This window comes from Balaenoptera physalus (assembly GCF_965194825.1).
Source record: "Balaenoptera physalus genome assembly, chromosome: 3".
In the NCBI taxonomy this organism is placed as follows: Eukaryota; Metazoa; Chordata; class Mammalia; order Artiodactyla; family Balaenopteridae; genus Balaenoptera; species Balaenoptera physalus.
The window spans coordinates 62,359,148-62,386,040 of record NC_138890.1 but is presented as its reverse complement, the minus strand read 5'-3'; the positions used below and the strand labels follow the sequence as shown (position 1 = coordinate 62,386,040).

Below are 26,893 nucleotides of genomic sequence, written 5' to 3'. Positions count from 1 at the left end.
AACAATATTGATTCTTCCAATCCACAAACACGGTATATCTTTGCATCTGTTTGTATGGTCATCAATTTCTTTCATCAGCGTCTTATAGTTTTCAGAGTGCAGGTCTTCTGCCTCCTTAGGTAGGTTTATTCCTAGATATTTTACCCTTTTTGATGCAATGGTAAATGGGATTGTTTCCTTAATTTCTCTTTCTGATATCTCATTGTTAGAGTACAGAAATGCAACAGATTTCTGTATATTAATTTTGTATTCAGTAACTTCACCAAATTCATTGATGAGTAGTTTTCTGGTGGTGCCTTTAGGATTTTCTATGTATAGTATCATGTCATCTGCAAACAGTGACAGTTTTACTTCTTCCTTTTCAATTTGGATTCCTTTTATTTCCTTTTCTTCTCTGATTGCTGTGGCTAGGACTTCCAAAACTATGTTGAATAAAAGTGTCAAGAGTGGGAATCCTTGTCTTGTTCCTGATCTTAGAGGAAATTCTTTCAGCTTTCTACCACTGAGTATGATGTTAGCTCTGGGTTTGTCATATATGGTCTTTATTATGTTGAGGTAGGCCCTCTATGCCCAGTTTCTGGAGAGTTTCTATCATAAATAGATGTTGAATGTTCTCAAAAGCTTTTTCTGCATCTACTGGGATGATCATATGGTTTTTATTCTTCAGTTTGTTAATGTGCTGTATCCCATTGATTGATTTGCAGATATTGAGAAATCCTGACATCCCTGGGATAAATCCCACTTGATTATCGTGTACAATCCTTTTAATACATTGTTGGAATTGATTTGCTAGTATTTTGTTGAGGATTTTTGCATCTATGTTCATCAGTGATATTGGCCTGTAATTTTCTGTTTTTCTGATATCTTTGCCTGGTTTTGTTATCGGGGTGATGGCGGCCTCACAGAATGAGTTTGGAAGTGTTTCTTCCTCTGCAATTTTTTGGAACAGTGTCAGAAGGATAGGTGTTAACTCTTCTCTAAATGTTTGGTAGAATTCACCTGTAAAGCCATCTGATCCTGGACTTACATTTGTTGGGAATTTTTAAATTACTGATTCAATTCCAGTACTGGTAATTGGCTTGTTCATATATTTTCTATTTCTTCGTGGTTCATTCAGTCTTGGGAGATTGCACCTTTCTAAGAATTTGTCCATTTCTTCTAGATTGTCCATTTTATTGGCATATAGTTGCTCATAGCAGTCTTTTATGTTCCTTTGTATTTCTGTGCTGTCAGTTGTAACTTCTTTTTCATTTCTGATTTTATTCATTTGGGCCCTCTCCCTTTTTTTCCTAATGAGTTTCACTAAAGGTTTATCAGTTGTGTTTATATTTTAAAGAACCAGCTTTTAGTTTCATTGATCTTTTCTATCGTTTTTTTAGTCTCTATTTCATTTCTGCTCTGATTTTTTTTTTTTTTTTTTTTTTTTCCTGTGTTGGGTCTTCATTGCTGCGTGAGGGCTTTCTCTAGTTGCAGTGAGCAGGGGCTACTCTTCGTTGCGGTGCGTGGGCTTCAGTAGTTGTGGCTCGCAGGCTCCAGAGCGCAGGCTCAGTAGTTGTGGCACGTGGGCTTAGTTGCTCCGCAGCATGTGGGATCTTCCCGGACCAGGGCTCGAACCCGTGTCCCCTGCATTGGCAGGTGGATTCTTAACCACTGTGCTGCCAGGGAAGTCCCTCTGATCTTAATGAGTTCTTTCCTTCTAATAACTTTGGGTCTTGTTTGTTCTTCTTTCTCTAGTTGCTTTAGGAGGAAAGGGTCAACTTTTATTTTTCACTTTATACCTTTCGTACTCTGCATTTTTAGAATTTTTGCCCTAAGCATCTACAACTTTTACTTTTTTAAATGTTTTGGCACTCACAGGTTTGTTTCAATTTTCTGGAAGATTCAGTTGCATAGAACATCCCAGGTTCCTAAAAATACATTATGAATCAAAAGAATTAAATTATACTCAGGATAGTTTTAGTGCTGACTGTATTTTACGGTACTCTACTTCTCTAAAATTTGGTAATTCCTATAGCTTGGTAGAACTGGCCAGAATTCCAAGGGATTGGCAGGGATCTCTTGGAATCTGGGCAGAGAAAAGAGATTTATGATCCAAACAACTTCCAGCCCCCAACCCAGGGTCAGTCTTTAAGCAGGTAGCTTCCTTATTGCCAATCTTCTCCTCTCTCTTTTCTGCAATCTTCCTCATCTGGCATTACAGGCCAGGAGCTGAGTCTCTGCTACTTGATACCTAATACGAAACTTCTACCCCATATGTTCTATACATGATGACAAATAAATGGCCCTTAAGTCCTATCAGGTCACTCTATACCCAGTACAGACCTGCAATGATTCCTTAACCCTATCATCTAAAACCTTACCCTGGCATTCAAAGCTCTTGGGGATTTGATCCTAACCAATCTTTCCAACTTTCTGTCTCCTGTTAAATGACTTACTTGTATTTCCTATGCATGCCTCACATTTTAACCAATGTTAAGACACTTTGCCATGCTATTTGTCAAAGTGTGGTCTGTGGACCAACAGCATCAGCTTTATCTGGGAGCTTGTGAGAAAAGCATGATCTCAGGCCCCCACCCAGACCTACTCAATTAGAATCTGCATTTTAACGAGATTTTCAGGTGCTGCATATGCACATTAAATTTTGAGAACCACTGTAAAACTATTAAATGCTTTTCTTTTTTTTATTAGCTTTTTTTAAAATTTTATTTATTTATTTTTGGCTGTGTTGGGTCTTCGTTGCTGTGCGCAGGCTTTTTCTAGTTGTGGCGAGCAGGGGTTACTCTTCCTTGCGGTGCGCAGGCTTCTCATTGTGGTGGCTTTTCTTGTTGCGGAGCACAGGCTCTAGGAGCAGGGGCTTCAGTAGTTGTGGCACGTGGGCTCAGCAGTTGTGGCTCGTGGGCTCTAGAGCGCAGGCTCAGTAGTTGCGGCACACAGGCTTACTTGCTCTGCAGCATGTGGGATCTTCCTGGACCAGGGCTCGAACCCGTGTCCCCTGCATTAGCAGGCAGATTCTTAACCACTGCGCCACCAGGGAAGCCCTTGAGTGCTTTTCTGTGGTGCTTGAGGGACTGTTATCATCATTATTTATTTCCCTGTAGAATATGTAAGCACCTAGAAAGCAAAGGGTTATCCAAATTATGTGCCTAAGATATGCTGTCCAGGCCTCAAAAACAAAGGACTACACTGAGCAGATACTCACTAAATATCTATGGATTAACTAATTTGGTTTCAGATCTGCAGCTAAAAAGGTAACTAGAATCACCATCCTTCACTCTGCTGTCTGACAAACCAGACCCAACATAGACAACATATGCACACAAACACACAAGGACATAAACACACAGGGTCTTTTATGAACAGGATTTTTCACAGGAGAGGAAACTGCAAAAGAAAGGGATGTTAAAGCCTGACATGAATATCTAAATTGTTTTGGGATCAACTAGACAGTCACTGTAAGTCCCCTTTAAACTAAAACTGAGGGGCTAGATTTACTTGATGGACTCCAAGGTCATATGGGGCTCTAAGAGTCCATGATTCTATGATTCCAAGGGACATCACTTTTGTACTGTCCCAGAAGCTACTGTAGGGACCAGGGACAGCCCTGAGATTAAGTCTGACACTGCAAAGCCTGACTTCCTCTCTCAGTCCTCTCTAAACCCCAGCTTCTTTATTACCTCCTCGAAAAGCTCCTGCTCTACGTATGTGTCTACTATCATGACACTTCCATCTCCTGGCACTTCCAACTGCCCTTGCCTCCACGAGCTTGTCACTGTCACACTTCTCTCTCCTACTCTGTATTCAGTTTCTTGGTCTTTCACACAGTTCAACATTGCCAAGGTGACAATGAGCTAATTAAACTGTGCTAAAAGAAGGAAGTTAGGGAAGAAAGATGTCCTGATAAGCTGTCCTAATTACCCTTGCCCCCACCCCTTGTGTATTCTTTGGTAACTTTATTTTTTTTTAATTTATTTTTTATTGAAGTATAGTTGATTACAATGTTGTATTAATTACTGCAGTACAGCAAAGGACTCAGATATACATATATATACCTTCTTTTTCATATTCTTTTCCATAATGGTGAATCGCAGGATATTGAATATAGATCCCTATGCTATACAGTAGGACCTTGTTTATTCATTCTATATATACCAGTTTGTATCAGCTAATCCCAAACTCCAAATCCAACCCTCTCCCACCTCTCTCCGCCTTAGCAACCACCAGTCTATTCTCTATGTCCCTGATTCTGTTTCTGTTTCATAGATAGGTTCATTTGTGTCATATTTTAAATTCCACACATAAGTGATATAATATGGTATTTGTCTTTCTCTTTCTGACTTACTTCACTTAGTGTGATCATCTTTACTTGCATCCATGTTGCTGCAAATGGCATTATTTTGTTCCTTTTTATGGCTGAGTAGTATTCCACTGTATATATGTACCTCATCTTCTTTATCCATTGCATCTGTCGATGGACATTTAGGTTGTTTCCATGTCTTGGCTATTATGAATAGTGCTGCTATGAGGACAGGGGTGCATGTATCTTTTTTAATTATACTTTTGGGCTTCCCTGGTGGCGCAGTGGTTAAGAATCCGCCTGCCAGCGCAAGGGACACGGGTTCAATCCCTGGTCTGGGAAGATCTCACATGCTGTGGAGCAACTAAGCCCGTGCACCACAACTACTGAGCCTGCGCTCTAGAGCCCTCAAGCCACAACTACTGAAGCCCATGTGCCTAGAGCCTGTGCTCTGCAACAAGAGAAGCCACTGCAATGAGAAGCCCGCGCACCACAACAAAGAGTAGCCCCCGTTCGCCGCAACCAGAGAAAAGCCTGCGCACAGCAACAAAGACCCAATGCAGCCAAAAATAAAATAAATAAAAATAAAAATTATAGTTTTGTCTGGATATATGCCCAGGAGTGGGATTGCTGGAGCATATGGTAATTCTATTTTCAGTTTTCTGAGGAACCTCCATACTGTTTTCCACAGTGGCTGCACCAATTTACATTCCAACAGTGTAGGAGGGTTCCCTCTTCTCCACACCCTCTCCAGCATTTATTATTTGTACTTTTTAATGATGGCCATTCTGACCTGCATGAGGTGGTACCTCATTGTAGTTTTGATTTGCATTTCTCTAATAATTAGCAATGTTGAGTATCTTTTCATGTGCCTATTGGCCATCTGTATTTCTTCTTTGGAGAAATGTCTCTTTAAGTCTTCTGCCCATTTTTCGATTGGGTTGCTTGTTTTTTTGTTGTCGAGTTGTATGAGCTGTTAGTATATTTTGGAAATTAAGCCCTGTCAGTCGCACTGTTTGCAAATATTTTTGGTAACTTTCTTGAGAGAACTGAAGTGGGGTATCATTACACCATATTCTGTAGTGAGGGGGGCTGGACCTAGTAAGAATTTACCCTTTGGGACTCAATATTTTTATTTACTGAACACATTTTCAGTTCTGCCTCTCCCAAGCTCTCTGATACGGGTCTTTGGAGCTTTAACCCAAAGCTATTTCATATCCCCAAAATGGGATCAATATAGTCACCACACATCCCTCTCACACTTTGCAAACAGCTTTTTACACACTGTCCAGTTTGATTTAGCTCAACACCACATCTAATTTCTTACACATCTAAGCAATAAACAGAGACCACTGTCAGAATTAAGTTTCTGACCCAGTGTCCTGTATATGAGATTATTAATGGACATCTCTGTTCATATCCTTATAAGGTCCCTCCTAAACCCAAAGCTTTAGAGCTACAGTAAGCAAGACAGTGGGGTATTAGAAGAGGGATAGAAACACAGAACAGAAGACAGAATCAAGAAATAGATCCATACAAGAGTAACTAACTGAATTTTGACAAAGGCTAGGCTTTTCATTGGAATTTAGATCCCCTTTCCTCCTATTTCCTAAGGAGTACACAGGTCAAGAAGTATATTTCTTATAGTAGAGGTTAAAAGCCCTCTGCTCTAGATATGGACTGTGCAGATATTATTCCTGGCTTCACCACTTACCAGCTATGTGTGTTTGGGCAATTTGTATAACCTCTCTAAGCTTATGTTTCCTTATTTGTAAAATGAGAACAATAATATCTCTGTATCTTGGGGGTTTTATGGAAGTGAATGAGATAATGCATACAAAGTGGTTAGTACAGTGCTGGTGATTAACCTCATTTAAGTTTTTAAAATCAAGCTCAGAGAGGATTGTTGTACGTGATCTTTTTTTTTTTTTTTTTAATTTGCGAAGCCTGCTTAATGCTACAGATTCCCCTCTCTAGGACTCTTCTAGTTACACATAGCTCTAGCACATGCCACTGTCCATGTGCTGGGTAACCTGACTCCCAGCTAATGACAGTATGTGGTCTTAGCTGTCCTTGTGCACATAGCATTCCTCTTCACAATAACTCTGTATGTGTGTGAGGAGGACAAACAGAAATGGAACAGCCTCTTTTAAAAATTGAGCATGACCTTATAACATAAAAACTTATGTACTTAAGCCAGTAGCATCAGAAAGGACAAACATCCTCTTTCTATTTTAGGCTAAATATCAAAGGAAATAAAAATTCTAGGGTTAAATATCAGTCTCTTCTGAATTTAGCAGGATGTGAAAGACATTAGAAGGAATCTAATCTCTCCCACCTCTAAGATGACTTGACAACTGGCTTGTCTGCTTCAGAGTGTCACCACTGGAGAAGGTGTCATTTGTGTTAAAATAATGGCTCTTCCTGTTTAAAGACAAAGGCAGGACTGGAATGTCTTCATGGAGAAATCTGTGTCTTTGTCTGAAACAGTCTATCAGAGGATTGGTATAAAACAAGTCAGTACTGATGTGGCCTTGAGGGTGTGATAACTTTGGAGGGCTACGTCTAAAGGAAGAAAACACTATAAAGTGTGTGCAAGAAAGGGTTGCAGGGCTGAAGAGAGTTTGCAAAATACAAACTTTGTCAACTTGCCAAAAGTTGGATTGAAAGTTGCTGACTGTTTCCAAGACAGTAAGACTCTTAATTCTAGGCAATTTTTCTCCTAACATCTCTGACCAGCAGTCACTGGGGGTGCTAGAAAATGAGACCAGAAGTGTTGCAGATTATTCTCCTGGAGTCTAGGTCTCTGCCACCACTGCTCCTTTGCCCCAGAGCTGGTTCGGTTTCAGTATTTTATCCTCAAATAAGAAAAAAAAAATCTTAAGCCCAATCTTTCACTAAACTTGAAAGTTCTCTAACAAAACAAAGTACAAAGTGGTTTGCCATATAATTCAAACCAAACATCTGTTTATCTTAGTATTTGAGGCCTAAGGTCTGAATTTATTGTATAGAAGGACTCTACAAACTGAGTCTTTTAAAACTAGTTCCTGTACTGCCATAAATGAGGGTCCAAGAAATAACAACAAAACAAAGTGGGGAAAGTTTTTCTTTAAAAGAGAGAGAGATTCTTAGAACACTTGCTCTTAGAGCCCTAAGCCTGCATGTAAGAAATCCAATTACCCTGAGGTCACCATGCTGTGAAAAGCCCAAGTCATATGGAAAGGCCCTGGAGGAAGAGACATCACATGGAAAGAGAGAGAGAGAAGCCAAGTAGCACCAACGTGCCGCACTTGTGAGTGAAGAAACCATCTTGGATAATTGCACTCTCTAGGCCCAGCTGCCCCAGTTGAAAACACATGGATCGGAAATGAACTGCCCAGTTAATGCTTCTTGAATTCCTGACCTAAAACATCAAGTAACGGTAGAAAGATCATATGCCCCAAAGAGCCCCTCAGTGAGCAAGAGTTTCAAGATATGTCCCAGTTGTTTCCAAGCCAACTAGGATCTTAGCATCAGGGGGAGGAAGTAGTGACATTCCTAACTCAGGATCAGGCATCATATCCTTTGATGGAGAAGCAGTCTGAGAAAGGCCATGAACAATGTGGACCTTGACAATAGGAAAACAAGTATGGTATAGGTTCAGCCACAGAGATATGCAAATAGAAATCTGTATGCTAGTTAGAGTGTAATAGTTATCCTTTAAAACAGCTTTATATCAAAACACCGTTTAGCTACTGGAGAAACCATGAGAACCAGAACAGTGAGTATTTAACATGGAAAGACATAATTGATAATCTCCTTGGCACTGTATAAAATCAAGAAATTTGACTAAACATTAGGAAGAGGCAAAACATTGAATGTAATTAAGTAAAATTTCTAGTCATCTAGAAAATAGCAACCCACCCTTGACATTACTTTAACTGTGTTGAAAATAAAAAGAAGTGGTTTCTTTTTCTAAAAAGCAAGAGAGAGAGAATCCCTGGCAGTCCAGTGGTTAGGACTCGGCGCTTTCACTGCCATGGCCCAGGTTCAATCCTTGATTGGGGAACTAATATCCTGCAAGCCACATGGCATGGCCAAAATAAATAAGTAAATAAATAAAGATAAATAAAAAATAAAAAGCAATAGAGAGAGAACAAAAGACAGAGAAACGTGATCAAACGTGAAGGCAGTATGGTAAATGATCAAGAGATCTGGAAAAATAAAGACCTACTGTTGCTGGGAAATGGTCTAGATAAACCGGGGAAGAAATGATAAGGTGCATTTTTAGAATTTCCTGTGTACCAAAACGTCCTTAAGAACTTTTCAAAACCATCAGCAAATTATTCAGTCTACCCTCAGAATGGGAGAAAATATTTGCAAAGGAAGCAACGGACAAAGGATTAATCTCCAAAATATACAAGCAGCTCATACAGCTCAATATCAAAAAAAACAAACAACCCAATCCAAAAATGAGCAGAAGACCTAAATAGACATTTCTGCAAAGAAGATACACAGATGGCCAACAAACACATGAAAGGATGCTCAACATCATTAATCATTAGAGAAATGCAAATCAAAACTACAATGAGGTATCACCTCACACCGGTCAGAATGGCCATCATCAAAAAATCTACAAACAATAAATGCTGGAGAGGGTGTGGAGGAAAGGGAACCCTCTTGCACTGTTGGTGGGAATGTAAATTGATACAGCCACTATGGAGAACAGTATGGAGGTTCCTTAAAAAACTAAAAATAGAACTACCATACGACCCAGCAATTCCGCTACTGGGCATATACCCTGAGAAAACCATAATTCAAAAAGAGACATGTACCACAATGTTTATTGAAGCCCTATTTACAATAGCCAGGACATGGAAGCAACCTAAGTGTCCATCGACAGATGATGGATAAAGAAGACGTGGCACGTATAGACAATGGAATATTACTCAGCCATAAAAAGAAATGAAACTGAGTTATTTGTAGTGAAGTGGATGGACCTAGAGTTTGTCATACAGAGTAAAGTAAGTCAGAAGAGAAAAACAAATACCGTATGCTAACACGTATATATGGAATCTAAAAAAAAAAAAAATGGTTCTGATGAACCTAGGGGCAGGACAGAAATAAAGACACCGATGTAGAGAATGGACTTGAGGACACGGGGCTGGGGGAGGGGAAGCTGGGACGAAGTGAAAGAGTAGCACTGACATATATACACTACCAAATGTAAAATAGATAGCTAGTGGGAAGCAGGTGCATAGCACAGGGAGATCAGCTCTGTGCTTTGTGACCACCTAGAGGGGTGGGACAGGGAGGGTGGGAGGGAGATGCAAGAGGGAGGGGATATGGGGATATATCTATATATACAGCTGATTCACCTTATTATAGAGCAGAAACTAATACAACATTGTAAAGCAAGTATACGCCAAAAAAGACGTTAAAAATAAATAAATAAATAAATAAATAAATAAATAAGAGTGATGGAAAACATCAAACATACACACAATTCACAACTCCTTTTCTGACTTAACTCATGTACCTCCATCCTCAACTGTTTTTCCTCTCTCCTTGTGTTCTGTTAGGAATACTATAAAATGAAAAATAAATGTCTTCCACAATATCTGTTGCTTTGTGGACACTTCATATTAATTATCTTTCTGTGACTAAAGGTAACTTACTATGGCATTTATTATCAAATAGGAGATAAATATTTAAAATACATACTAAGTCATAAAATAGGCAAACAAAAAAAAATTGGAAAAGCAAACTCATCCATCAAATCAAATAACTTAAGTAACATTTAAAAAGAATGCACCAGGGACTTCCCTCGTAGCGCAGTGGTTAAGAATCCGCCTGCCAATGCAGGGGACATGGGGTCTATCCCTGGTCCGGGAAGATCCCACATGCCGCGGAGCAACTAAGTCAGTGCGCCACAACTACTGAGCCTGCGCTCTAGAGCCCACGAGCCACAACTACTGAGCCCACGTGCCACAACTACTGAAGCCCATGTGCCTAGAGCCCGTGCTCCACAAGAGAAGCCACCACAATGAGAAGCCCGCGCACCACAACGAAGAGTAGCCCCCGCTCCACGCAACTAGAGAAAGCCCACGCACAGCAACAAAGACCCAATGCAGCCAAAAATAAATAAATAAATTTATAAAAGTAAAAAAATAAAATTAAAAATAAAAAGAATGCACCAAATTTAGCTTATTGTGTGAATTTTCACTAAGTATTCTAAGGTGACATTTTGAAACATCTGAAATACTGTATGTTGCTAACCTGCCTTACCTCGCTCTCTTTCCCCAATTTTTGCCTAATATAGCTACTATCTGAGTCTTCTGTTGTTCACTTTTAAATAGACCTGATGTTCTATTTCTCAGACCACTGAACCTACATTACATCCATGAAGCTGGTATAACTCTGCAGACATCCTATTCAGGCAGTGTTATAAGGGCCTCACCATTGTTCATGATCTCTATGTATCCTGTCATCTTTCCAGGGTAAGACTGCCAAGGTCTTAGACTCTTCATTTGGTGGAGTCTAATTCTGTTCTCTCTTCAAAGAGCTAGGGTTACACTCAGCAAAAGGTTACCATTTACGTGAGACATGAAGCCTGCTAGCGTAACTCATCACCAAAGTAAAATCCCTATCTATTTTTTCTCTCAAGGACATCCCCAGTGCTACCTAAAGTCAAGAAGGAACACTTCAGGACAGGTCACATGTAGGGCCTACACATATTCTGAATCCACATTTTCATTTTGATACTCTAGAGGGTGGTATTATTTCATAGCAGTCAAGCAAAAGGGTTTTTTTTCTTTCTGAAAACCTCCTTTTCTATCCTCTAGAGGGAAATACATGAGAACCAAATGTAATGACTGCAGTGGCTTTAGCAAGAGAAGTCAATATTTAAGAGTGAGCTTTTTAAAGAAATATTCCTTTTCTGGAAGGAAGAGGGATGTTCTCATGTTTGGTTTGGTTTTATCACTAACCCAAATGAGTTCTGAAAGATTTGTTTTCATAAATAAATCACACTTTAAACTGTTTAAGTAATTCCTAAAGCACAGCTCATTTTTCAAACCTCTGCATTCTGGAGTGGCAGTTTAAGCCACAGACCTAAGTGTTGACTGGTTTTGCCTTTAGTGCCAATGTTCATCTTTCTTTCCCTTATGCTCTGATGGAATTTCATCTACTCCCGTTATTATGAAAATCAGAGATTTTAAAGCAGGATCAAATATTTTAAATATTTAAAAAGAAACCGTCTCACTTCTCATTAGATATAACTGAGACTCTAAAGGGTCTTGCCCAAGTCATGTAACTAATTAATGATAGATCTAGAATCAAAATCTAGATTTCCTCAGTCATGAATTAGTACTCTCTCTCCCATACTATCTGGCCTCTCTATATTTTTATCCATTTCTGTATCATCTTCAGACATAGACTATTCAACTCATGCTAACCAGTGGCATATCCCAAAGTAAGATTCAGGACATTTCCTGGTTCTATTAGTTATCACTGTCTCCTTTCATTGGCTGGATGATCATGGACAGAACATGGGAAATCCTGCCTGGTCTGTTCACCCCACTGATTAAATGACAACAAGGGCCCTCTGGTGCCTTGCACATAAAGTTTGATTGTTCATGCTTAGAACAGGAAGCATCTGGAATGTTAGGGGGCCTTACCTTCATAAGAACTGGATTTTCTCTTTTTTTTTCTCATTAGCCTGGGGGCATAGGACAATTTCAAGGTGGACAAAAACCTGAATCTCATCCACCACTGAAACTATTCTGCTGATGTTTTCTAGCTTCTCCTTCAAGATGTGCCAAGGAGCTTAAAGGAAATTCTAGCCTCTTGAACCAACTGACCTTAATATTTATTTAAAACGTATGTTTCTTCCAAGATGTTCCAAATGTTTCATATACACTTTTACTTAATTCTGCTCTTCCCGTAAGGGGAAGAATTTCATTTTTATTTTCCTGCCACAGCCAGAGTTTCCCTGCTGTTTATAGGGTTTCTTTCCGGGGTCTGATACTTAAAAGGTTAGAATCTCTAGAAGCCACAAACATTCTCAACTGATGTCTCAGCCAATATTGCTAACAAATTCATTCATTCAACCAATATTTATTGAGTATCTCCTATGTGCCTGGCACTATTCTAGGCACTAGGGATACAAGAGTAAACAAAACAGACTATGTCTCTGCCCTCAAGGAGCTAATATACAAAGTAAAAAGACTGTTCCATTACCCAGTGAATTCAGAACTGTAAAAATGCTCTATCCTGATAAAAGAAAAAATCACTACAGTTTTAACTACTCAGACTAATATCTGCAGTTTTACATTTATCTGGTAATATAGAGTCAATTTGCTAGAGGCCCATATGGATTGCACTAGAAAACAGGAGATTTTGATTCTAATCCTGACTCTTCTACCAACAGACCGCATGACCTTGAGCAAATACATAACCTCTATGACCCTTAGAGTTTGGTTCTCTGAAGATGTTAGACAAGATGTCCCATGTCTTCTCTTGGTCTGCAATTCTTTTTTGAATTTTTAAAAATATTTTTATTTATTTATTTGGCCACGCCGGGTCTTAGTTGCAGCATGCGGGATCTTCATTGCCATGTGTGGGATCTTCCTTGTGGCATGCGGGATCTTTAGTTGTGGCATGTGGGATCTTTAGTTGCAGCATGCAAACTCTTAGTTGCGGCATGTAGGATCTAGTTCCCTGACCAGGGATCGAACACAGGCCCCCTGCATTGGGAGCACGGAGTCTTAGCCACTGGACCACCAGGGAAGTCCCTGCAATTCTGTGATTGCTTAACTTCACCTAAGATGGCTGGTGTGGTGTGAGGACTTACTTCCAAGGTTAGAAGAGGAGGAATCTTTCTTTTCTTTTTTTTTAATTGATTTTTTTCATTGGAGTATAGTTGATTTACAGTGTTGTATTAGTTTCTGCTGCACAGCAAAGTGAATCAGTTATACATATACATATATCCACTCTTTTTTAGATTCTATTCCCATATAGGTCATTACAGAGTACTGAATAGAGTTCCCTGTGCTGCACAGTAGGTTCTTATTAGTTATCTATTTTATATACAGTAGCATGTATAGGTCAATCCCAATCTCCCAATTTATCCCTCCCCCACCTTTCCCCCTTGGTAACCATAAGTTTGTTTTCAACATCTGTGACTCAATTTCTGTTTTGTAAATAGGTTCATTTGTACCTTTTTCTAGATTCCACATATAAGTGATATCATATGATATCTGTCTTTGTCTGACTTAATTCACTCAGTATGACAATGTCTAGGTCCATTCATGTCACTGCATGAACGAAATAATGGCATTATTTCGTTCTTTTTTATGGCTGAGTAATATTCCATAGTATATGGAATATACCACATCTTCTTTATCCATTTCTCCATCAATGGACATTTAGGTTGATTCCATGTCCTGGCTGTTGTAAATAATGCTGCAATGAACACTGGGGTGCATGTATCCTTTCAAATTATGGTTTTCTCTGGATATATGCCCAGGAGTGGGATTGCTGGATCATATGGTAGCTCTATTTTTAGTTTTTTAAGGAATCTACATACTGTTCTCCATAGCAGCTGTACCAATTTACATTCCGACTAATGGTGTAGGAGGGTTCCCTTTTCTAGAAGAGGAGGAATCTTTCCATATCAACTGTTATTATTTGTGGGATGGGGTTGAGGGAAATGGCACAAACCAACACATACCTCCTAGGACAACTATTCACAGCATCTCCTTATGCAATAATCTATAAAATCAATCAGCTCCACGCCTACTATCTGGACTAGACACTTTGGGGATGGGAAACATACGAAAAGACCCCTGATCTTAAGGAACTTCCAGATGAAAGTATGCAATAGTAAATAATTAAAAACAGAAGTGTATTATAAGGAGTTCCCTGGTGGCCAAGTGGTTAGGATTCCGGGCTTTCACTGCCATGGCCCAGGTTCAATCCCTGGTTGGGGAACTGAGATCCCGCAAGCCACACAGTGCAGCCCCCCCAAAAAAGGTGTATTATAAGCGTTGTAAGTTCACAAGGAAGAAAAATCAAAGACAGCTAGATTAGAAACCTCTGAGGAAAGGTGGAACTTCCCCTGGATCTACCTATAACAATCACCATCACAGTAATAACAGCAGCTAACATTTACTGAGTGACTGATATGTGGCACAAATATGAGTTAAGTGCTTTTGTAGGCTATCTCATTTAATCCTCAAAACAACCCTAGAAATAAACACTATTATTGTGCCTGTTTTACAGATTGGGAAATTGAGGCTTAGAGGGAAACCTAATATACCTAATAAATCGCAAATCCAGGCAATCTGATCCCAGAGCATTCCATGCCATTGAATGGTTATGGAATGCTTTCCCCACATGAGGTAAAGAGAAAAGCACAGTACTGGCACACCAGTTAGTGTTCCATGAATGTTACTTCGTTTTTCTACCCATCCCCCACCACTATTCACCGGCTAACTCCCAACCCCAACTCACACACATACACACTTTGTCTTTTCCAATTTTAACATTCTTCAAAACCGAAGGTCCAAAAAAAAAAAAAAAAAAAAAAAAACCGAAGGTCCACCCTGGGCAGGAAGTTTTCCTATGCTGGTCAAGCTTCTGTCTCCTTTGAAGTCATAGCACTTATTTCCAACAGCCTGTGGGGTGATTACATGATGTCTTGTGATGTCACTGGCACTATTTAATGTCTTATGACTTTAGTGTTTCTGATGTCTTATGGTATTACTAAGATAGTACTTATATTATTATTATCATGCATCTTTTGCATTAGTGAGCTTTTCATATACTTTCATTGTACCAGTTAACTCTAAACTCCCTTGTGTTGCTCCTGGGGTCTTGGCATAGGAGACATCAGGAAGTATTCACTAATTCAAAAGTTTGAGGTGTTTGTGAAGTTTTCATTCATTACAAAGATGATCCAAGTCAAAGAAATACAGCTAACACTTCATGGTTTGATTCTACTCTGTTTAGAGAGTCCATAGTTATAAACTCTTTTTGTGCCCAGTTTTGGACATAAAGGTAATCTGTGCATGTTTGCAATCCCTTTAGCTCACAGAACTAAAGCTATCTTCTTCTGAACTACCAAAGAAAAATTCTATCTGTTCTTTGAAAATTAAAAAACAACCAACTAACCCTTTTTAAAAAAGCAGTTCCAGTTCACAGATTTTTTTTTTTTTTATATGTATTTATTTATTTATTTTGGCTGTTGCCAAGTCTTAGTTGCAGCACACGGGATCTTCGTTGTGGCATGCAGGATCTAGTTCTCCAACCAGGGATCAAACCCGGGCTCCCTGCATTGGGAGCGTGGAGTCTTACCCACTGGACCACCAGGGAAGTCCCCACAGATTTATTTTAATCTTACAAATGTATTATAAAATACTGTATGCTTAGAAAGGAGTAAACATAATATATAGGCAAAATTTAAATAATAATAAAATGTACACTCTGTAGCCATTATCCATCACAGGAAATAAAACATGAAATAGTAAATCTTTTATATCACCAAAATTTTAGTCTAAAGCAAACTAAGTCCAAAATGGTTATAAGGGGACTTCCCTGGCGGTCCAATGGTTAAGACTCCGCACTTCCAATGCAGGGGGCATGGGTTCAATCCCTGGTCAGGGAACTAAGATCCCACATGCTGCGCAGCGCAGCCAATAAATAAATAAATAAATAAATAAATAAATAAATTTTAAAAACAGTTATAAAGCTTCGAGATGATAAAGGGGTTTTTAAAGATTAAAAAAAGACACCAACTATTACGGGATTATACATTGAGATTAGAAGGAGATTAGATAAATCTAGTCCTAATGACAGTATCAAATACAAGACTTTTTAAGTTGGAACTACTTTATTTTCATTGACTACATAGCCTGGATTTTTGGAATAGTTACAACTTCATTCCATTTCCATAAACCAATGGCTTTCTGGAAATTACAGTATTCTGTTATTCAAACTAGTCTACATCTGCCAAGCTACCTCTTCTATCTGGAAATAAAAGTTCTTTGTGGGGTCATGTGATCTAAATGTTGGTTTGGGTAAATAAATCAGCATATATAAAATGAAAAAAAAAAAAAGCATCAGGTTACAGATTTAGGAAATCCTGACTCTAGTCTCTGTTGAATTATTGGCTTTCATGAAGTGAGCACTAGACTTTCAAGTAGCTAATACAGAAGGAAATACAACCAATATTAAGATCCATGGTATCTATGAGGAAAAACGAAACCAGTAGCACAGGAGAAGCCCAATTATTCCTGATTCTAAGAATTGAGATATATTTCTCTATTAAAGCATTAAAGAGATAATATGAACATTGACATCCCTTCCTTACAGTAAGCACAGCAATGTGTTTCAATGGGTTTCTTTTTTTTTAATTGAGTTATAGGTGATGTAGAATATTATATAAGTTATAGGTGTACAATATAGTGACTCACAATTTTTAAAGGTTATACTCCATTTATAGTTATTGTAAAACACTGGGTATATTCCCCATATTGTACAATATATACTTGTAGTTTATTTTATACATAACAGTTTGTATCTCTTAATCCCCTATTCCTATATTGCCTCTCCCCCCTTCCTCTCCTCACTGGTAACCACTAGTTTGTTCTCTATACCTGTGAGTTTGCTTCTTTTTTGTTATATTCACTAGTTTGTCGTAATTTTTAAATTCCACATATAAGTGATATCATACAGTATTTGTCTTTCTCTGACTTATTTCACTTAGCATAATATCCTCCAAGTCCATCCATGTTGTTGCAAATGGCAAAATTTCATTCCTTTTTATGGCTGAGTAGTATTCCATATATATATATATATATATATACACACCATATCTTCATTATCCATTCATCTATTATGGACACTTTGGTTGCTTCCATATCTTGGTAACTATAAATAATGCTGCTGTGAACACTGGGTTGCATGTATCTTTTCGAATTAGTGTTTTTGTTTTTTCCAAATACATATCCAGCAGTGGAATTCCTGGGTCATATGGTAGTTCTATTTTTAGTTTTTTGAGGAATTTCCATACTATTTTCCATAGTGTCTGCACCAATTCACATTCCCACCAACAGGGTATAAAGGTTTCCTTTTCTCCACATCCTCGCCAACATTTGTTGTTTGTGTTCTTTTTGATGATAGCCATTCTGACAGGTGTGAGGTGATATCTCATTGTGGTTTTGATTTGCATTTCCCTGATGATTAGCAATGTTGAGCATCTTTTCATATGCCTGTTGGCCATCTGCGTTTCCTCTTTGGAAAAGTATCTATTCAGATCTTCTGCCCATTTTTTAATCAAGTTGTTTTTTTGATGTTGAGTTGTATGAGCTGTTTATATATTTTGGATATTAACCCCTTATCGGTCATATCATTTGCAAATATTTTCTCCCATTCAGTAGGTTGTCTTTTCGTTTCTTCAACGGCTTCCTGGGCTGTGCAAAAGCTTTTAAGTTTAATTAGGTTCAATGGATTTCTTATAACAAATATGCTGAAGACTTGAAATCAAAATGCAAATTCAGAGACACTAACATATGCCCTCTGAAATGATGTTTTTGGGAAATAACTCAGCACTTCTTTTGGGTGCAAGCATCATAACTCCGTAAAGGTAAACATCTGGAATTTTTACACTGCAAACATTAAAGAAGTTCCATCCTTAGTCAAGAATTCAGATGTTCTGGATTGATCTGCCGTTTGTAATTAATTTGCTGGTCCTAGTGTGAATACAATATACTTGAACTAAATTTCATTAAATTTCCATCAGATTTAGATAGAATTTCATTTTTCTCTTTCTTTTAGGTAAGTACCCAGAGAAGTAAGAAAACATTTTCTCTCTGGGATTATGCTTGGAATATGCAACAGAAATGTCAGAGTAAGTACAAAATGTGAATGTGCATTTGTTGCATATGAATATAGGGAGAATTCTACTTTTAAAAAAATATACCAATTATCAACTTCCCGAAGTGCAAAGTGATTATTTGCTTTATAAGTTATTTCTTCTGCACAGTTTAAGTGTTTAGTGACAGCCCACTGATTACGGGACTAAGACAAAGGAAATTTAAAGCAAAACTACTAGGAGGCATAATCCACTAATACTTGCTCAAAAACAAAAATTACTTGAATTATTATGCAAATCAAAAAAAAAATAAGGCCTAAAGGTAAAAAATGTCAAACATTCAAATGTATTTTCAGTGAGGCACTTCTATCAAAGCCACCTCTAATCTTTCTTTAACTGGATTGTGTTTGGTTTTGTTTCCCCCACAGGATAAAGAAGAAAACCACTAGAGTTTCTCTGACCATCAGTTCCCCTGTTAATGAAACCTCCAATATCAGATCAAGTTATTCTACCTTAGTTCAACCACTGTGTATTGACCCCCAGAGGGTAGGTTCAGTTTTAAAAGCTTTCTGAGGGGTTCTGGTAATGGAGACACAGGCCCAGAGAGGAAGGAATCAATGCAACTTTCTTGAAAAGCACACATAGGGAGAGCCTCCAGCTGCATGACCTCAGAAAGAACAAGAAAGAAATCTATGGGTCTCAGAAATAACTCCACGGTAGTTCTGTGGGTTGGCCATTTGTCTGTGTGCCAGACCATAAGGGACAGTTGGTTTCTAGGAGCTCAGTACCATAATAGAATATTCCAACTATCCAAGGAATGAATTCCCTTTTAATTAAAAAAGGGGGAAATGCTTTTTCAAAAATCTAAAAGATACAACAAGAACAACTGTATGGAGAAAGGAAAAAAATCTAGTCAGTAAAATTTAGAAGTTATTTAAACCTTTAATACACAGTCTCTAAATACTCATTTCTCAAATGTAATCTCCCAGTGTTGTATTTCACCATCTCAGCTAATGGAATGCTGGAGGAGAGAGAAAAAAGGGTGGCATTGGAGCAGACATCCAAACTGACATTTAAATTAGGAGCATCAGCCTTTTCAGAAAGTAAACTTAGGGTGTGGTCGGTAACAGCTAAAAATGATCCAGTTAGTCCATGCCCACCATGCACCTAGGTTTTGGGGCCTTGACAATATGGATGATAGTGTCTCTTCTATTTCTTAAACCAGATGCAGAGTCCCTGCAGCAGCCTGTCGGGATCCACTTGTGTAGTAGCCCCTGTGTTTACCAAGGTAACCTATCCACACTGCATGACGCAGTTTGGATTTTATAGATAAATTGTGGGGATTATCAAAGGTGAACGAAGAATGAAAGAAAACTAGAAAAGGACCTCAGAGATTATAATTATTTTATATATGAGAAAACTGAGTCCCAGAAAGCATGAAATTATTGTTCAGTGTCACAGAGCAACTCATGGTTTATCCTACGCTCTTTAGATATTTGCTCTGTGTCAATCCTCCAGCTCTGGAAGGAAATGCTTAGACTGTCCTTTCCAAGCAGACAATGCTCTGCCTGACCTCAAGATTCATCAGATTATCTTAACTGGCCATAAGATGCCCTTCTGAAGTAGTCAACAAGCAAAGCCATATCTCCTTCCTGCTTGGGTCACAGTCAGAGATCAGGATTGAGAAGCCTCCTCTATCACTCACTGGAAACAGCAGGATTCAATCAGTTAGGTCAAACCAAGCTAAGGTTGATATCTTCTCTGGGCTCTCTGTTCCAAACCTAACAGAACTGGAACTATTGCCATTGCTGGCCCAAGGTATGAGAAGCATGGCAGGGACTTAACCAGATACAGGATGGGAGACACAGAAAACAATGTCATTAAGAGTAAGGAGCACTACTATCAATTCTGGAAGCCCGCTTTCAGCAGATGCCATCAGGCACAAGCGTCTATTATTTCCACAAGTCTCCTGCTGCATTCCTTCCCTGTAATATGCAGCCCTGGGCATCAGGCTCAAGGGCTGGGTTGGTGGTCATTATGTCTTAACTAGGTCTCACCTGACAGAAGGGCCTCTGATCCTCTCTCTCTCTGGTCTGAGGGCCAAGTTATAATCTGAAATGTAATTCTAGATTCTAGAGGACCCTGGAGCTGAGAATAGGAGAGGAGAGAGATTAGGATTTAAATTTAAGGGGTAAATTTACAACAAATGCCACTCGTTCATATGCATTATGAGACTATACTAGCTATTGTTAATAAACACTTCTTATATATCAGTATAACTCTTCATTCTTTAAAGAAAGTTTTCAGATTATTTCTATGAAATGAGCCTCAAAACTTCAAGTAGGCTGAGCATTTTACTAGCCCTATTTCACAAAGAACATGAGTTCTACAAAGGTTAAGAGTCTTCCAAGTTCCTATGATGAGCTTCAACCAGCTAGTGGCAAAGTTGTGATTTTGGCCCAATTCCTCTAAGTCATGATTCAGAATCCTTAACAAATTACAATACTGCCCATGCTGCTTGACCAATAATAAAGATTAAATCTGTGACTTCATAGGTACTCAATAAAATAACACAACAAAGTGAAGACTTTTCAAGTAACTGGTTTTCTGTCTTGAAAAATGGCTCTTGGGGAAGTGAAGAGCCAACTTTCTCATTAAACGCCATGAAACTGAGATAAAAACTTATACCTGACTGTAAAGCACACTATAAACACAAAAGATGCCCAGCAAGCTCTTTATTTTGATTAAGGTACAGTCAGTTGTCAATAATTATGATGAAAAGCATGCACACTTACTGCAATTGGCACCCCAAATCATTGTATATGGTGAAACAGTTTCTTCCATTCTGTGAATTCTGTGTTTATTCTTCAGCATCTTCAAGACATCTCTACAACCAGAGGTCAGTGTGTCGTGTTTGAATGCCGAGTCCAGGCCACAGCCACAGTTCAAGTTCACTGGTACAGAGAGAAAGAGCAGATAGCAGACTCAGATGACTTCCGAATTCTGAGAAAAAGTACAGTGATAAGCTTTTGAATTTACTTTTCATTCTGATTAACTTTGAAATCTAATTCATGTTTTAATGTTTAATAGCTGATTTGTTACAGGCTCAAAGATTGCTACTGCTAACCAATTACTTCAAATCCAAATGATTCCTCAACATAAACAACCAAAAAAGAAAAGAAAACAAAACAACTGTTTTGTTCTGATTAAACAATAGTTTTAATAGCTGTAAAAAGACTAGTTTGTTTTCAGAGATTAACCTTATCTTCCTAAACAGTTCTTGGTATACAAACAAGAAAAAAATGTGAGAATAAACATATTTTTTAAAGAGCAAAACAAATGAAAACTGGTGTATAACTTTCGAAATACTTTATTGTGTAAGTTTCCTACCAAATAATTAATTTAGGGAAAGGTAACAAGTATGATGATCTACCTCATGCTAAACACTGAGTTTATACTTTATAAACAATTTCTCATTTAATCCTCACATCAATATTTTGAGGTATGCGTTATCATCTGCATTTTATAAGCAAGAAAACTGAAATAAGAAATGCTAAACACCTTGCTGAAGGTCACAAAGCTAGTAAATGCTGCAGCCAAGGTTCAAGCCAAGGTATTTCTTGCATCAAGTGAAGAAAATATACTCACTTAAATATTAATTCAAAACAAGTGAACATTTGCACATCACATTTAGGAAGAAACGCCTCTATCACACAACATGGTATTTCCCTTAAAAATAACATTTATTGCATTTTCTGAAACTAAAGTAATACATATTTATTATAATAAATCTAGAAAAATATAAAATGTACAAGAAATTTAAAGTTACATTCTTACCACCCAGAGAAAACTATTAACCTTTTGTGTAGTTTTCTACAGTATTTTTATAATGGAATATTCAACTTTATTTTAATTAGAAAGAGTAAAAGAAAAGGATTTTCTCGGGAGAAAAAGGCCACCTCAGGATTAGTGTTTCAGCAACAGTTCACATTCAGAGAAGAGATATATCTGGTCTTACTTCCTATTAGAAATGAAGAACTAAGGCCCAAAGAAGTAAAGTAATTTTCACAAAGTCACAGAGCAATCTAGTGGTAGAATACGGCTAAAATACAGTTTTTTTTCTAGCACCTTGCCAAGTGTTCATTCCATTATGTACCTTTTCCGAGTTTCTAGAGAATTTACAGCCTGTGACTCAAGATTTCAGTCAACGTTGTATTTGCTTCAAGTTATTTCACACATGGCCCCTTCTCCCAATTAAGTTGTCATCATTTAAATTCTCTCTCTATTGTTTTATCTTTCAGAAGCTTGTTTATCATCCATTCCTGGTAAGCACAATTTTTCAACATCTTGATAATAAATAATTAAACCAAATTTAGCATCAGAAGACTTTGTCTCCTAAGCCACTTTTGCCTTCAGGAGCAGTTTTGAGGCTACCCTATGCCAACTCTTGAACTGATACAACAGAAGAAGCAAGATAACTGGGATTTATCAGTGTATTTATTCGTTTATTCATTCATTCAACATGTATTTACTAGACACAGGCTATGGCCAGGTTCCGTTCTTCACACTGAGGAGTCCCTGCCCTCAAAGGGCACAAATTCTTCCTCTAATTCCATTTGGCATATTATTTGTGCCTCATGAGCAACATAGAGAGGCAGTAAGGAGGTGTCCTGACATCATACATCCAAATTGTTGACTGTCCAAGAAGTATGTGTGGTGCCCATCACACAGTGGCCATCACTGTCTAACTACCATGGCAATAATAATCTTTAGGTCAGTTCAGAAAATCTTTCTATAGGACCTTTATGCTAAGCACTAAAGCTACAGAAATCTAGAATTCAAGAGATAAAGTATAATCCCTGTTTTTAAGAAGCTCATAGTGTAGTAGAGAAAACAGATGTGTCTAAGAAGTAGGTGTTAGGGACCATGCTGGGATTATTTTAGGTTGTATTTTTAAGATTTATCTTCATGAGCCCACTCAAAGACAAAAAAACTAATCAGATGGACTTTTTTAAATCTTAGGAATACAGTATTTATTCCCAGTACCTCTACTCTCCCTGACATCCTCCCACACTGTTTGTTATTTTGAGGGATCCAAATACTCTGGTCAAGTTGACTCTCTCCCCTTTCCAGAGGAAGTGTGCACCTTAATTATCGCAGAAGCATTTCCTGAAGATTCTGGGGAATTCAAGTGCATTGCAGAAAATGAGGCTGGGACTGCAGTCTCCACAGCAAGACTCTTTGTTTCTCCAGGTAACTCCTCAGGATCACCCTGCTCAAATTCAGCCCTGAGCCAAGAGGAAGATTCTGTTTCTATCTGAACTGGTGACTAATTATATTTTTCAGAAGGAAAAGAAGTGGAGAAATCAGAGAGTTCTCCAAAGCCACCCATGAGGAAATTTTCTCCAAAACTGGCCTCCTTTCCCTGGAGCAGTGACAGCTACAAAAAGGGCAAAAATCCAGACAATACTCCAATAAACCTTATGCCAACTATTCCTGAAACAGCCAGTCACAATGAACATGAGATCCAGGTTCCAAAGGAGGATTTCTGTACCATCAATGAAAATTCCTCTGAGCTACAACCACAATGGTAAGGGCAGACAGACCTAACATTCACTCATTCAACAAATGTTCTTGGCTCTGTATATAGAACAGTGAACATGACAAAGCTCCTACCCTCAGTGAACTTGCATTCTGAGATGACTCACTTTACCTGTGTCATTTCTCCCTTGCCCTCCATCATGCATTTCACCAGGGCTGAAATAGTTAAGTCATGTGCTTAGATCCACATTTAAGGGTTTGGTACAGAAACTTATTAAAAAAAAAAAAAACACCAACAATGCTGAAGTGGCAAAAGATTTTCAAGAATGGGATCTTTTCCCGAAACAGAATTCAATGTCCTATCTCAATACAAATTGGTAAAACATTTTGCGATACAGTTTTCTTCACGGTTAGTCTTAGAATACAGACACAATTGTCCTTGCATTTAGAGGACAAATTGTAAATGGAAAGATAATTCAGTAAGTGAATTTGCCAACCAGGCTATGTTTAAAAACAACATAATCCGCCACCATTCCCAGCCCCCAAAGACAAACCTCAAACGAAAATATTGATTTTTAAAAAACCTAAAAATTGATACTTGGAGACTCCAAGTCATTGGAGGGACTTCCCTGGTGGTCTGTTGGCTAAGACTCTGCACTCCCAATGCAGGGGGCCCGGGTTCAATCCCTGGTCAGGGAACTAGATCCCACATGCCACAACTAAGAGTTCGCATGCCTCAACTAAAGATTCCGCATGCCACAACTAAAAGATTCCCGCATGCCGCAAGTAAAAGATCCCGCGTGCCGCAACTAAGACCCAGCACTGCCAAATAAACAAACAAACAAATAAATAAACTTTTTTTTTTAATTACTGGAGACTACCAGACCTGGAACAGTGTGTGAAGTACATAGTAGGAATTCAATAAATAGTAGCTATTACTTCACTGCATTGGTTTTTTATCGAGATCAGTGTTATCTCCAATAACAGCCTATGACTGTGATTTCTCAGTTGGTCTCCTGGAACCCCTTTAGCTTATAGGATCACTAGTCACCTGGGCAGTAGCTACCCCTATAAATAAAGATTCCTCATGGGATCAAGGAAGAATGGGTGTGTAGAAAAATAAGTAAGACTGCAATTTATTGAACAAACATCTATTAAGCACACTGTATGTGTTTTGTCAGTTTCTGTGCCTTGGGAAAACAGCCAATACTCATATCCAAAATTTTTCTCCATGAGTACCTGTGTTTATCAGTGAGCCTTTAGGACTTAAAAAGGCCTTGAATTTGTAATATAATATCTTTCATATGAGACTACCATCTTTTTCATTAATAAAATCATTTGTGGGGACAATTATTGGGCAAAAGTTCCATGAACATTAACAAGTTTTTACTGAATGGCTACCATGAGCTACCTTATCCTAGACAAGATAAATAAGCAATAAAGAATCCCTCCCTCAGAAAAAAAACTTAACCTAGTTGAGGAGATACATTATACCACATAATAGTCCACTGTATGATTTCCTGTTTCATTTGAATCTCTCAGCAACCCTGATTTAGGTTAGTAAAACTGATACTATCTTTGTTTTTTCAGTTAATTATTAAAGCTCAGAGAGTTGAAGCAACTTGTCTAAGGTTACACAGCAAGTATGTAGTAGAGTGGGCACTCACACTCAGGTCTCCAAAATAGATAATAAAAAGGTTAATGTGTCTAGAAAGCTGTAGAAGATCAACCAAATTAATGTTATCATTTTTACTGTTTGACTCCAAACCCAGTGTCCATTATTATTTCTTGCTTGAAAAGAATAAGATTGAGTCAACTGCTACAACGGGACTCCCTTTTGCTATAGGTCTATGCAGAACGTCAGTAATCACAGTGATTAATGCATAACCTGAAAATGAATAAAACATTCTTCATTTTTTAGTCCTTTCATCTTCAATATGACATTTTCCTTCTCAGTTGAGACAGCAGAAATTAGCCTCATCACACACATCTGACCTCTGATTTTAGAAGCGGCTCACAGCACCATTTTTACAATCGCATATGTACTTCACATTTTAAAAAACAACAAGGGATGAATGAGTGACAGTTAAACAGCTACCCTTCCACTGATGATGAGAGAAGAAGGAATTCCCTGGACATGCAGCAAGAAACGTTTCAGTAGGAAAACATGTGAGATAGTAGGGAGTTACCTACATCTTGTGAGGCATTAGAATGATTTACCAGAGGCCCTTACTGATAATTTAGAACAGAAATGGAAAAGGCTGTCTCTGGGGGGCAGGCTGGAATATGGTCCACCCACCTGACATCTTAATATTTCGTTCAGTTTTAGGTTGATTTTTCTCAAATAAGCAACTAAACCATTCAAATAGCCATATTTGTGAGAAAACATAAAACACCACTCAAAAAAGCAAACCAAATATTAAAAAGTAGAAAAACAGATTCATGGTAAATTACTGAATACAGACCCTTAACTTTTGAGAATGGTGTTACAAGGGATCTTACTTCCCTTTCCTAAACTATCTCTTGATCCCCTAATTGTAGCAAGAACCTTAGCCTAGATGTACCATGGAGCTACCGCACTGTAACAAAAGTTGTACCTTACAAAAGCCTAGGGAAAAGAAGAGGCAAAGCTTAAAGGATAAAGAGTAAATAAAACTAAAATTCTTCCTCAACCATGGAACATTTAGAATCTGCCCTAGGCAAAACTGGGGATTTCAGTTTGTCCTGAGCATCTGCCCTACTTGCCTGGTAGGGTATATCTCAATCAAACCCTGTTCTTGGGAACAACTAAATATCAGTCACATACACCACATTTAAAGTGCTCAGAATAGGGCCATACTCAAAGTAAATGCTATATGTATCAGTTATTCTTGTTATTTTTATTGTCACTTGCACTTACATTTTAAGTCTCTCTAATTTAGATTGAAAGGCTTTGTCCCTATTAATGGAATCTGAAATATCAGTGAGCAGATGTGGAGAAATATTTTGGGTGATTCCTGAAATAAGACTTTGTAAGCGAACGCCTACTCAACAAGTCTAGTATGCTTTTTCCACTAAGTAACGGCTGTGTGCCCAGGTGGCAGTTGTCAAACTTTCTCTTAACACCAAAGGAAGGTACACCTACATGGTCAGCTGTGAAGAATTTTAAACAGCTCACATGTGCTCAAACATCTATTTGTTGGATCCTAACATACATGGTAATG

At 38.2% G+C, this 26,893-nt stretch overlaps 1 long non-coding RNA gene and 1 pseudogene across 2 annotated transcripts in view; one reads left to right on the top strand and one right to left on the bottom strand.

Annotated features, from left to right (window-relative positions):
- Positions 1 to 23,989, top strand: part of LOC309657342 (sorting nexin-5 pseudogene) — a 48,343-nt pseudogene extending 24,354 nt beyond the window's left edge. The window contains exons 2-4 of the transcript XR_014268310.1: positions 18,113 to 18,695; positions 19,375 to 23,402; positions 23,496 to 23,989. The product of XR_014268310.1 is annotated as a sorting nexin-5 pseudogene (transcript). The remainder of the gene's footprint in view (positions 1 to 18,112; positions 18,696 to 19,374; positions 23,403 to 23,495) is intronic.
- On the bottom strand, positions 1,391 to 21,078 carry LOC309657369. The gene is made up of 2 exons (XR_014261774.1): positions 20,945 to 21,078; positions 1,391 to 3,111 (listed from the first exon to the last, which is right to left on the bottom strand). It is a non-coding gene; the product is annotated as an uncharacterized lncRNA (long non-coding RNA).
- Positions 23,990 to 26,893: the final 2,904 nt, after the last annotated feature.